At 35.5% G+C, this 14,090-nt stretch overlaps 1 protein-coding gene across 2 annotated transcripts in view; it reads left to right on the top strand.

Annotated features, from left to right (window-relative positions):
* The window catches only part of EDIL3 (EGF like repeats and discoidin domains 3), a 388,593-nt gene that overhangs the window by 270,728 nt on the left and 103,775 nt on the right, over nt 1-14,090 (top strand). The window lies entirely within an intron of this gene.

Here is a 14,090-nt window from a genome sequence, read left to right on the forward strand (position 1 = left end):
TTTTGGAGGGAGAAGGTAGGCACTGGCACTGGACATGGGGGAGTCTTGAGTTTTCTTAAGGTTTTATAAAGTAACTGTTGTATCCTGTAAAACTTATATTTGCCCATAAGCAAGCAGTCCACCACCAGCCTGGGGCAGTGGCTCTCAAACTTCAACTATATAAAAATTATCAGGAGAGCTTGTTAAATGTGGTCCCATCCTTAGAGTTTCTGAATTGGTAGGTCAGCATCAGAACCCAGTGACCACGTAATGAGCAGAGACCCCCCCCACACACACATACACACACTGAGTGGATTTTGATATTGGTATAGTGAGAAAAAATGGTAATTGCCACGTGGGGCTCACAGTCTGGTAAGAGAACATATTTCACCCTGGATGTTCTCCTTTCACTATTGAAAGCAACTTAATTGCATAAATAAGGATACTAGAGAGAAATATATTCTTCTTCAAAATGAGACTTTATTGTGAAACATTGTGAAGTAATGGATGGCATTGAGAACATCACAAATCCAAAACCCAAGTACTTAAGCTGTTTTGGTGATGTTTTATTATTAACCTTGTCTTATATCAGTGTCTGCCTTAAGTGGAATCCCCATTCCTTCACAAACTGGATATAGTAATACATAATTCTCTTCGAAGAATTTTTGCCTTAATATGAGGCCTTCAATAATTAAGTCATACTTAAATAGTAAAAGGATTATAAAATTATCCACATCCCTATAAGACCAGGCTTTAAATGCTTTATTGTTAAATCCTCACAGGTTTTAGGAGTCTTTAAGGAAGAAACAATGTATTTTCTGTGCAACTGAAATATAAGGAAAACATCAAAAAGCCATTTATATTTTAATTATTAAAGGTGAATTTAGCATATTCACCATTTTTTAGGATGACATTAAGAAAGTGACTCCAGAGGACATAGAATGAACAAAGTCACAAGGGAGATGGAGGGAGCCCCAGGTCCATCAGGGACTGGTCTTCCTAGACTGTAAAGTTGGGTAATAGAAAGTTGGGGAACTAGAAAGATAAAAGTGTGCAAAAGGTAGGGAGATACCAGAATGTGGAAATGTGAAGTGTCAGATGAAGATGGCCCTTGATGGTTAGTGAAGGGTCTGCAGCAGGGTGTCGACACTGTCAGAACTAGAGTTCAGGAAGACGACATGTGAGGGATATTTATTATGCAAACCCAACACAATGCTGAGTGCTTAGGAGGCATTTAGTTATGTTTCATTGAATACACATGTTGTACTTGGTGCAGAGACAAACCTAAGAGCAGGCGCACCTGTTGGGAGGCTTTTATAGCTAACTGCCCAGAGGAGGACCTGAATAAGACTGGCAGCTGTTGAAATGAAATTAAAAGACAAAAACTGTAAGAAGGCTTGAGGCTGCAGCATTGACACTGATTGAATTGTATATTAGTGAAGGCTAGTGAGGAAAAAAATAAGAAACATTACATTCCAGGGTTTTGAGCTTGGGCATGATTTGGGTATACCATTAACAAAAGTACAGAAATCAGGAAAAGGAGTTGGTCTTCTTGAAAAATGACAAATATATTGTGGGTTTTAATGTTCAATTTGCTTGGAGAAAATCCTAACAGTTGCCTGGCATGAAGTTTGAAGAATGAGCTTATTGCTCTGTACAGAGAGTGGAAGCGGGGTACATGGGCACTGCTGTCACGTGACACTTCCTCCTATTGCCATTGGCTATTTGCGAGTCCCATGGCTGCCCCTAGTAGAATGGCGATCATAGTGTCTGCTCAGAGTTGAAATAGATTATTTGAAGAGACAGACAAGAACTCTGAAACAGAATTACTTCCCATAGTGGTGAAAGTTTATTTTTCTTCTATTTCCATTTCCACCAAACAGTTTATAAGACGATAGCTTACTAGGGAGCACCATTGTGCAGGACCCTTAGGAAGGAAGAACTGAACTTGGAGCTTCTGAATAAGTGTATCCATTCTACATTAATGCCTTTTCAGGACATTTCATTTTCGTACCCTAGTTGATTACATTTTCTTCCTGTATTTGTATTTAATGTTGTTATTGCTGTGGCTGTTGCTGTTTTCCCTAGAATTGATATATTTAATTAAGGTAGTAGCTGTTTCAGCCTAACATTGGTGTACTTAGTGTAAATTGTTTTGTTTTGTTGTGGTTTTCTGGTTCTGGAAAAAATAATAAAGTTCTCCTTTTTTTCCACAAAAGGACTCTCAAATTTCTTGCATCTATTATATATTTAATGCTTCAGTAACTTTGAAATATTTTTTCTGAGTTCATAATACATAGGCTATTTTTCTTTTTTCAGATTTAAAAAACTGTTAAACCGAGGTCTCCTCAGTTTATTACCATCATTAGTGCTATTAAGAGATAGAGTGTTTAATTTCAGATGTAGGTGTGAATTTTTCTTAGTTTTCCTAACAGGAGCCCAACCTAAACCAGTGTTTTTACACAACAGCAGCCTCCAAGAAGCTCTTAAATGTGATTATCTTGAAGAACAAAAATCAAGTAAGACATTTTCCTATTGCCAGTGAATCTTAGCTTTTCTTTTTTTAGGAGCATTAACCCAGATTTGGAAAGATGTACATGAATGTTGAAAGAAGAGTACATTATCTAATATTTTTTAGAATGTTTTCCTTAATTTCAAATCTATGATAGATGAACTAGTATTTATTGAGCAGCTGCTGTTTTGGCAATGAGCAAGTCTGCTGTGTCTATGTGGAGCTTATTAGGTGGGTGAAAAATTTTGAATTATGTGGAAAATTTCTAATTCATTGTGTGGACATCTGAGAGGGAAAAAAGCTGTTTGATTTGATGGAATGAACTTGAACTCTTTACCATGTGCTGTGGGAAGAGTGGAGAATTTACCCTATGAGTTCCAGCCACATGGGACATTTTAAAGGGTACTCCCTTCTGCTTCCCCAGGCTTGGAAAAAGCACTTTCCAAAGTGACATCCAACTCCATTTCAATTAATAGATCATTCATTCATTCAGTATATTCACTGAGCATTTCCTATGTGCCAACTCCTGTTGTAGATGCTGCCTTCGCAAGGAAGCCTTCATGAGCTCCACCCTTCAGCCAGACTAGATGTGGTTCTAATTATGTGTTCTTATAGCTCTGTGTTTTCTTGCCCAGTGCTTGTCACAGCTTATAATTAAAGACCTCATATGAGATTCTCTTGTTAGGTAAGTGACATGTGGCTAGGGGCTCCCTTTGTATTCTCATCAATCCCAATTAATTAAACCTTTAATAAATAAGAACAGATATGTTACCATAAACCTTTTGGTTGTCCCCAAACCTAGAACATTTTTATTTGCTTAATAAATAATTAAATGAATTCCCATATGTGAAGATAAATAGACCACATTATCTATAAATCTAACACAAGTAAAACACATTTGCATAAAACAGTTATAGTCTATGGTGAGGCAATATGGTGTTTAAGATTAATGGTTCTGAATTCAACTGGCCACTGTCACTTTGAACAAAGTTACTTAACCACACTAAGACACTTATATATAAAGTGGCAACAAAAAAGGGGGGGCTCTTAGGATTGTTGTGAGTACTATATGATGGATCTTTAGTCACATAGTGGCCATACAGCAAGTGATTAATAAATGCACATTCTCACTCATTCAACAAATACTTATGGAGACTTGTAGCCAGAGCCTTTAACTGTCTCCCAACATCTTTTTCATGTTTCTTCAGTGAGAGGATTACTAGCTATCATGTTTTCATCTAAGATGTACTCTTAATCTGTGTAAGATTCTGTATATTTTGTGTAAAAATATAGCCTTTTAGGGTGTATTTCTCTACCTCCTATTCCACTGGGTGTGGCTATGTGACTCAGATGGCCAATGGCATGTGAGCAAAAATGTTACATGGTGGCTTCTGGGAGCCTTTCCTGAGAGACAGCCCCCATGCACCCTCTTCTCCCCTCTTCATCCCTTCCTCCATCCTGCTGCTGGGAACTCAGATGCTGCCTTCTGGGACCAGGAGATGAGGATTACATACAGGGGCAACAAGACAGAAGGGGCCTGGGATGCTGCTATACCCGCCCCTTTTGCCTAGTCACATGTTCACACAAGGAAGAAACCAAACTCTTCCTAATTTAAGCCACTCTTAATTTGGATTTTTCACTCACAGCTGAACTGAATATACCTAATACAAGTCTACAATAGTATGTTCAACATTCAATCCAAAGAAGACTATAATAGTGCCATAATAGTAATTCTTAATTGTGACAAGTAATTGTAAAGAAAGCCAAAATGACATGAGGGTCAGATAAATGTTCGGGTTGCTGCAGTAGGTGAAGGGGCCTTTCAGGCAGACATAGCAAAATAATTACCTTCTGCCCAGCCTCACCAGACCCCTCATAATGCCCAAGCATAGTGGGTGCTCTACCTCCTGAGCTATCTTTCTTGCTTCTCCTAGGGCCTGGGATGAGCATTCACTCGTGTATGTAGTATTCGGCAGGATACCTGCCCTCTCTAGGACTTGGTTTCCTGTTTGCAGTCAGTATCAGTTGATATTTTTCTCTTTCCATCCATGACGAGACATTTGTTCTTTGTTTATCATTGATGGCATTCTGCTTTGCATTGTAGTTGCTCGTTGTTATGTCTTTAGATTACATGTGGCAAGTGCAAAGATCTTTCCTGTCTTTACATTTTCCACTGTATCTGTCATCATGTGTGTAGAGTATAGCCATACAAGAAATATTGGACAAATGAAATATACTTCATAGATACAGGCACAAATGTACATGTGATATAATTGAAAATAGAGCTGAAAAAGTACGTTTCAGTGACCTAGTAGAAGTCTATGCATGCCAGCATGAAAAATGTGCATGTTTTAATTTGGTAGGAGGGGAAGAGAGCATCTCATTACCAGTGTGTGGATGAAGAAATTCTGGCTTACTAAGATTCAGAAACTTGCCCAAGGTCATGTTAGGAAATACAGCAACACAACCAGGTTACCAGACTGGGTCTTCAGAAGACAAATACTTTGCTCTTAAATACAGTGATCTCCTGCCCTGAAGAAACAGAACCTCTCTTGTTCTAATATCTCTTGGTAGAGGCAGACAATTTGGGGTCTAAGTGTCCCTTATTGCTGATCAGCACCTAGAAAGGAGGGGCCTGTCTGCATACCCTAAGACACTGCAGTACAAGGACTCCCAACCCCAGGCTTTTGCTTCTCTTTGTTTCACATCTTGCATCATTCTCGTAGCACCACCCTTCTCCAGGACACTTAATAATAAGAGGTGTTCAACGCAACAAGTCCAGTCTCAGATGTTGATTTGTTATGAAAAACTCTGACTTCAGATTTCAGGATATATTTGCTCATAAAGGTATTCAACATGCTAAAACCGCTTGGGGCATTTTACCTTCCATATTTTCATCAGAAATAATTAGATATTTAATTGTGGTACCCCTAATTCCTACAGAAATACAATGCAGTTATAAATTAATCCTTACTATAGAAATGTATATGCAGGTGGAAGGAATGAAAGATATTAGTTGCTGCTTCTGCAGAGACTTCATTATTGACTGCAATGAATCTTTTGTATTGGGTAGCATTTTAAGATACTATGGAATTTGCCAGTGTGTGTCTGACTTGGAGTCATATTAAAAGCTTACTTTCAGCATGTCTGAAATTAGATAGTCTGGTTAGCCCAGTTAGTAATGTTCCTAGCAGCTACTTTGAGGTCTAGAGTAACAATTGAATACCCAGGAGAAATAACTAAGCATTATTTAGTTTGTCTACCTATTCAATATTTTTGAATCATGGAGTTCTCAAAACAAGCCATGAAATGTAAGTCCATTCTGTTATTGTTCAGAGCATATGCTGATATATTTCAATGTAACAATGAAATTTAATTTCTATATATATATATATATTATTTTGTTTTTGAAATACATATATAAGATTATACTTATTTCAGTTAAAATAAAGCCAGAAGAATGCAAAGAATATAAAAAGCTGAGTTATTACTCAGTAATAGCTACTGTGTCTGTGTCCCAGAGGTTTCCACTCGTACTTAGCCCTTATTTCTCTTTGTTGATTAATTCATTCATATTGCACAATACTAAAAAATAATATCCTTGAAAATTTGCCATGTTTTGTGCTACAGCGTATGTTTGCTTTGCAGACTTCATTTTTTCTTCACAAAAATGAAGACTATCATAGTGTTCTGTTTCCCAGAAGTACCTTTTAAGGTTTTATTACATGGTATTTGTTTCTGTCTTCATGTTTAATTGATCCCATGTTAGTTTTTCAAATTTCAGGACAATTGCTGCCACTCCCAATATCTCCATAATAGGAAAGGTTTGGAGTGTTCTCTGAGCACAACTTGGAAACTGTTCTGTTGGCATTGCTGTTATTTGCATGCTACAAACAACACACTGAATTAAGAAAAATTAGCAGTCACAGGAGGGTGATGCATTCTCCTCTTCCTGCTCACCCTTCACAGTCCTGGTAGGGATATGAGCATTGGAAACTCTCAGTTTCAGATAAGACTATACTCAAAGTGACTGGATGTCCTGTTTTTATTTTTCTTTTCTTATGCACTCAGTGCTGTCCTCACTCACACTCACTTTGAAGCCCACCCAGGGAGGCAGTTGAAACAGATTAAGAGCAATCATGTGGATGTACAGTGAAATTCCTCCTCCTCATTCCTTGACCAACTATTCGAAGCAATGAACCTCTCCTGACATCTGTCTTTAAAAACTCTTTAAATTGATAAATGTCTTAAAGATTTTTAGTAATGCTTATTTCTTTTCTCTTTGTCTTTTTTCTTAGAAACAGGTTTGTGATGATTCTTTTGCTGTTTGCCTTTTCAATGTACACTTCACATCCACATGAGAACTATTGCTTGTCAACATTGGCCACCTACAGGAATTTAAGAGAGTCCAGGGTCTTACCCATAGCCTCCCTCTCCCCGTCACAGCACACCTCCTGTGCCTGGGTTTCTTCATCAAGGAATTGTTTTTATTTTTGGCAGCACCTCTGGCTTCTTTGAAAATACGGATTAGCAAAGTAACCTTATTTTTAGTATTCCTAATGTATTTTTTATTGGAATTAGTGTTTCTACTCATGTTCTGACATAGTTTTCTGTTTTTATTCCTCTCGATTTTTCTCCAACTTTTCCCACTTGTTCTTCATGGTTTCTCTCTTTTTCTCCCTCCCTCCCTCCTTCCTTCCTTCCTTTCTTCCTTCCATATTTTCACTGAATTTATTCAGATTGCCAGGTTTTGTACAAAAAAAATGACTCCATTAGTTCTTGCCCTAGCATTATAAAGTAACCACAAAAAAAAACAAGAAAAATATAAAATTCTGAGCACATGAATTATATACCTCAGACCACAAACCCTTGTTTATGAGGATCCTAGACTACCTTAATATATCCTATTCTACCTAACTTAAATGTACAGGTTGAACAAAATAGCCACCATTCAGATCATTTCTGAATGAGAAGCTGTGAATGTTGGAGCACATATACAAACTCTAACTACAGCAAGTACCAAGAGAGGGAAGGGACGGCTGATAAAGCAAAGCCCTTCAGAGACAGGTGGAAATTCAGAGGAGCTGTTAAGTCAGCTCAGGGCTCTTGGAACGACCAACAGATTATATGCACAATGGTTAATGCTTCTGTCACATGCTGTTCAGAGAATGAGGTGTTTCACTTTGATTGGAAATTTTACCAGCTGCAAGGGATCATAAAGTGATTATAGTTTTTATGTTTATTCACATGTTCTTTTCCCATTTTTTTTCAAAGAAGACACTCAATCAAACACATGTCAAAGACTGACCAGCGTCCAAAATAGTGGAGGACAGTTTAGAAGCCCTCTTATCTGGAGCTTCAGAACTAAGTATTTGGTCAGTTAACAAAAACTGATTAAGAGAAAAAAGTATTTAAATTCCATTTCATGTTTCTTGGATGAACCATACCCATAAAGCATTATTGATACTTCAGTTTTTATTTCTTTGTTTCAACATCCTGCTGAAGTTATGCAAGCATGGGATCCTACTTACTCATCATTTTCCCCAATATTATTGATTGGCTTCAGCAATTTGCCTTTTCAGGGTTTTTCAAAGCTTTTTAATGTTTTCATGAGCAAAAGAGCCTCCTTTCCCAGTCATATTTTAGCAGTTATGCTTAAATTACATAATTCACATAATAAGCACACCGTGAAAAGAATAGGTTGAAGAGCAAACACAACTGACTCCTGGATACGGTGAAGCTCAACTGGCAAGAGCAAGGAGAGTGGGCCAGACAGAGCACTGCCAAGTGCTGGGATGCACAGGTCAGGGAGGGAGCATGCTTAACAGTGGGAATGAGAAGTGTCAATTGATCAGGTTGTTCCTGATATGGAGGTTTTTTAAGGAAAATTCTGTTAGAGCGATTAGGACCAGTCCTATCAAAACTATTAGCTGTGCACTGTTGGTCTGAGTTATCACCCCTTTCATGCTAAAACACCTCAAAACCCTTAGACATGATGCTTGCCACCACCCATGTCTCTGCAGAACATGTTAAACATGCGTTTGATAAAATCCTATATATGACCAGGGGAGTTCCAATTCCCTGTAATTTTTAACTCAAAGGTTTTGGTGATAATGCACCTGTATTGTTTTTTAACCCCTTAAGTGACAACTTTACAGTCTAAAAATTTGGAACTGCCAGGAGGGCTGAAGTTATTTCTCATATTACACAAAACAGATGGTTAGCACTTCTTTTGTCTGCAGCTTATTTGCATTGTCAGCTCCCAGCGAAAACCCCTCCTGGGAGGATTGTCTTCACTGTGACCTGTGAAAGCATACTTAAATGAGGTTGATCTTGAACAATATTGTGCATAAGAAAAACAAAACCCCATTTACAAATTTAAAAGTTTAAATACTATTACTGCAAAATCATTATCTGGAAATTTCAAAAAAGTATCTTTATTCATGTACTTACAGACCCTTAGTGTTAGGAAAAAGGAGCTAATTAAATGCATGGCTTTTTATATCACCCACAGGTAAGGTGTTAGTATATAAAATAAAATCTCCATTAAGATGAAAATATCATGAATAATGAAAATTTATCATTGTTAGGTGCTTTAATTACATATTACATATTTGCTTTATAATAATTGTACAAAAATTGTATTTTTAATTCTATGCAAGGACATCACTGATGTTCATGTGAAATACTCATTTCCTGAAACTGAAAGGCGGTTATGGTTTGATAGTGCTTTCGTTAAGAAGTCTGCTTTTCTTTTAGTTTAAGCACAAATGTGTGCACATCTAATATACAGTAACAGCAGATTTCTCAAGTTATATATTTTTAGCAGTTCTAATGATGGACTATATATCAGCCTCATCCTGTCTAGCAGGTATTTTTTACTACTTAATCTTTTACCTGATACTTTTATTATTTATAATTCATTACTCTCATCATTAGAAAAGAAAAATTAGTACTTCAAAAATCTATTCACAGCAGTTAGTAGTCAATTTAAACAAATTGCCAGTGTTTTGTGCATATTATGAAATAATTTGTGTGCATAATGGTTGCTATAGAATATTATTATTAAGTATGACATATATATATATATAGTACTTTAAAGTAATATGCTATCTAATCTTCAAATCTGCATTTTTTGTATAGCAACTCACAGACTACTGCTTGTGTGTGTGTCTCAATAATCATGAAGTAAATGACCACCAAGCTTTTGATTTTAGCATGACCTTCCTAAAAATATGTTATGAATTAGGCATTTATTTTCCTTGTTAATTGACTTTATTAAATTAATTAAACAAGGAGCTCATTAGAGTTGGCTTTAATGCCTTAGCAGCCTTGTAAGCAAACTAAAACCTAAGCCTATAATGCCTCAAGGTCAAGAAATTAAATCCTAAGGACAACCAGTCACAAACAGCTAACTAAGCTTTCCCAAATAACAGAAGCACTTAAACTGTAGCCAGTGAAATAATTCCCTTGCTTTGCTTCCACCTTTTCTCTAGAAAAATCTTTCTCCCCCAGAATCTTGTGGGTGGAGCATTCCTAACCACTTCTGTTTTGGCACTGCCCCGTTCAAATAGATTTTTGCTCAAAGTCTTAAAATTTTAATATGCTTCAGTTTATCTTTTAATCATCTTCAACTGGCAAATGCTTCCTAGGGTTTCTTCAAAAAAGAATTATTCCTCTTTTACTTCCCAAGTATTACAACATTTTAAAAAACTGAATGCTTCTTTTTCAATTCAATAAAATAAGAAAGGACTTACTTTTTGCAATCTGTTTGCATTTTATGTTTGGATTATTTTCATGCAGTGATGCCAGCCACCAGTCCAATCCACACTTTCATGAGCTACTTATACATTGCACAACTTCTGGTAACAAACTTGAGATAGAGAAAAACAATTAGCTCTTCATAAATTTACTCACAAAGCTAATTGCTTATTTAATACTGGCTTTTGCCTAAATTACAACCATAAATAATTTGAAGTATGTTATTATATAATAAGTATGTTTGAAATGCTTATGCCACTGAATTTTATACTTGGGAATGAGGCTCAGAAAAGACGTTGGTGTGTAACAGGACTATTGCATCAGATGTCCATACTTAAGTCATTTTCCTCAAGAACAGGAAAGGAAATGTAAGGAACTGGTGATCCCTTCCCCCATGTAGAAATCATTTGCCAGCATTGATTTGAGAATGAACCTCCTTATTTCATGGCATGGCTACTCATTCCCCACCTTCCTTCTCAGTCATCTTCCCTTACCAAAACCCAACCTAATAGAATTGATGTATAGCCTTTCATTTCACCTTCCCTATATTAATTTAGACAAGTGAATTGTTGGAAAGTGCATGATGTTGTGTTGTATATGATTGGTTGTAAATTTACATAAATGGTACTGTGTATATGTCATTCTGTTCTTTATTTTTCACACATTCTCATGTTGTTTTAGATAGCTATGTATAAACCCAGATCATCACTTCTTCCTCTTAGAATGCATGCCTATGTGTATCTGTGTAAGAGTATGAACATATGCATGCATGTGCCCACATTTTATATTTTCAATTTCTGTTCCTCTAGGGATATTTACTTAAGCTGCTCTTCTTTGCTAACACAAAACAAAAAAATCTGCAATCACTATGTGTATGCTTTTCTCAATGAGCACATATGCAAAAATTTTTCAGGAAAAAGTACACAAAGAGAGGTTGCTTAATCTTACTAACAACCAGCAGATTGAAGTAACTATGCCAGTTTATACTCCCACATTAACAGAGGGATTCTTCACCAATACCTGATATCATCCTACACTTCTGTTGTATCACTCTGTCAGCTTTAAATTGCTATCCTGTTATTTAATTTGCATCTATTTAATTAATGGTAAATGTTTACCTATTAGTATTTCCTTTTCTCTTTATTGCTTTTTAATATCCTTTGCTCTGTTTTCTATTGGTTTCTTCATCTCTTCAGGGTGTCTGTGTGTGTGTGTGTGCTTTTAAAAACCAAACTGTACTAATAGACTTTGTATTCATCTCCATCACATACAAGTTGATGTAAAAAAAAAAATTCAGCTCATTTAAGAATGTCCTTGATGAAGCATTAATTATCATTAATTTCACTAAATGCCAATCCTTGCTATGTCTTTAATACTCGGTGTGTGAAATGGAAATTACACTAGAGCACTTCAGCTGACTACTGAAGGTGATTATCTGAAAGAAAAGCACTTGAGCTATTGTGTGAGTTGCAAGCTCAACTACTCCCTCCTTTCTTGAACACCATTATTCTACAGCATACAAATCACAAACTTTTGACTAAAGGTACCCGGATATTTGGCAGATCTTTTCTTGGAAATGAACAAAATAATCCTGCATCATTAAGGAAAATAGCTGACAGTATTTGTTCCTAGTGATAAAACTGAAGTTTCAAGTGAAAACTAGAATTTGGAAAAAAATGTAACTGCCAATGTGAGCTTGATAGCTTCCAGTACTTGAATATTTTTTTGATGAAATTGGTGGTGATATAAATGAATGTGACTTTTTGATATTATATAATAAAATGTGTCATCATTTAGAAAATTGCATAGCAGAGTAAGCATATATTTTCCAAATGACCAATGCATGATGTTACAAAACCATGCATGAGTAAAAGATACAAAGTGTAAGATAAACCATGACTTTTAATAAAGGACTATGAAAAGTTCACTGGTAGATTTCAGACTCCACCCTGTGACTGAAATTTAAAAAACAAAGCTTGTCCAGTTTCGATGTGGTAGCAGAGAATGTACACATCTACTTGGAAAGGTTGTTAAAATACTCCTTCCTTTTCCAACTGCATATCTGTGTGAACCTGGATTTTTTTCATATACTTCAGCCAAGAAATATTTGTAGTAGGATGATGTGGAAGCAAATATGAGAATCTACTTGTCTCCTCTTAAGCCATATCTTAAAAAGATATGCAAAAATGTAAAATAACCTCTCCTCTGTAAGTTTTTGGGTTTGGACAATATAATTATTTTTTATAAAAATATGGTGTTTAAGTTAAAATGTAGTTGGTTCATTACTGTTGTTTAAAACAACTTAAAAACATTTCTAAAAATTTCTCAGTTTTAATTTATAATACAGTAAGCATTGATATATCTAGATATAGATGATGTAGATATAGATAGAAATATAGATATATAAAATACAATGCCATGTCTGAGTGTGTTTGTACTTTGGGGCTGTCAGTAATTTTTGAGAGTAAAGGAGTCTTGAGATCGGAAAGTTTGAGAACTCTTACACTAAATAAGCCCTTGTCAGTTTTTGACATTACAAATATCTTCTCCCAAGCTGTCACCTTTCTATTAACTTTACCTGTGATGTACTGGTTGAATAGAAGCCTTTAATTTATTTTTTGTTTTTTGGAGCCAATTCCATTTTTACTTTCATATTTTGTGCTTTTCTGGTGTTCTTAAAAACAGCTTCTTCAATTCTGAAGTCACAAAAGTATGTATCTCCATTTTCTTCTATTAGATGAATGATGTTACTTTTCACATTTGGTCTTTAGTACATTCTAGTACAACTTGATTTTTCTCTGTATAGAGTATGAATTTTCCCAATACCATGTCCTAAATAATCTATCCTTTTCCCACTGACTTGTAATGTTGCCTCAAGTGTGAATATATATTCAGGTTTCTTCTTGATTCCCCACTCCAAATCCATATGGATATTTATTTGTCTTTGGTTGGTACCAAATTATTTTTAATTAAAATAGTCTTGTAATGTCTTAATATATGGAAAATAACCCCCCTCTTTTTTTACTCCTTTTCCAAGATTCCTTTAGATACTTATTAATGAGAGTTTATTTTTCAATGTATATTTTTAAATAAAAAAGCATAGCTTTTTAGAATAATTTATCATGGCACATAATAGTATCCTTCTGGATATTAATGAAAACTGCACAGAATTTACAAATGAAATTGAGGGAATAAATGTATTGTCTCATTAATTACAATTTATACTGGTTTTCTGTTGTGTCTTTCAGTTACAAAATATTTTTCTTAAGGTCACATTAATTGCGTATTAGGTTAATTTCTATATATTTCTTAATTACTTTTGCTATTTAAAAGAGTATCAATCTCTTTTTACTTTAATTGTATTTATAGTAAAACATCCATACATTTCAAGTTTGAAGACTCTGTCGAGTATACTGTCAAAATTCTTCTTCCCTCTTCTCTCCTCCAGCAATGTGTTTGCCTTCTTTGAAGATACCATTGTTAACCAGTATTTGTTTTTGCCTTCATGACATTATAATCACATACAGAAAATATGTATATGTAATATTCGCTCCTTACAGTAGTATAAACAGGAGCATGTATACTACACACTGTTCAGTTGCTAAAGTATTAGCACTCTTTCCACATAATTTCCAGATAATTCTTCTTTGATACCACACCGAAACGTGGCAAGCAGTAATTTCTTAAATATTATGCTAAGATCTCTCTTGATCTTTCCCTCTCTCTTTCTTTCTGCCTTTCTGTCTCCTCCTCCTTCCCTCCCACATTCTTATTCTTTTGTTTGACAACTGAATAGTATTGCATTTTGTGGACTTTTCCAGAATGAAATGACTTAAGC

This window comes from Manis javanica, chromosome 1 (assembly GCF_040802235.1).
Source record: "Manis javanica isolate MJ-LG chromosome 1, MJ_LKY, whole genome shotgun sequence".
Classification (NCBI taxonomy): domain Eukaryota; kingdom Metazoa; phylum Chordata; class Mammalia; order Pholidota; family Manidae; genus Manis; species Manis javanica.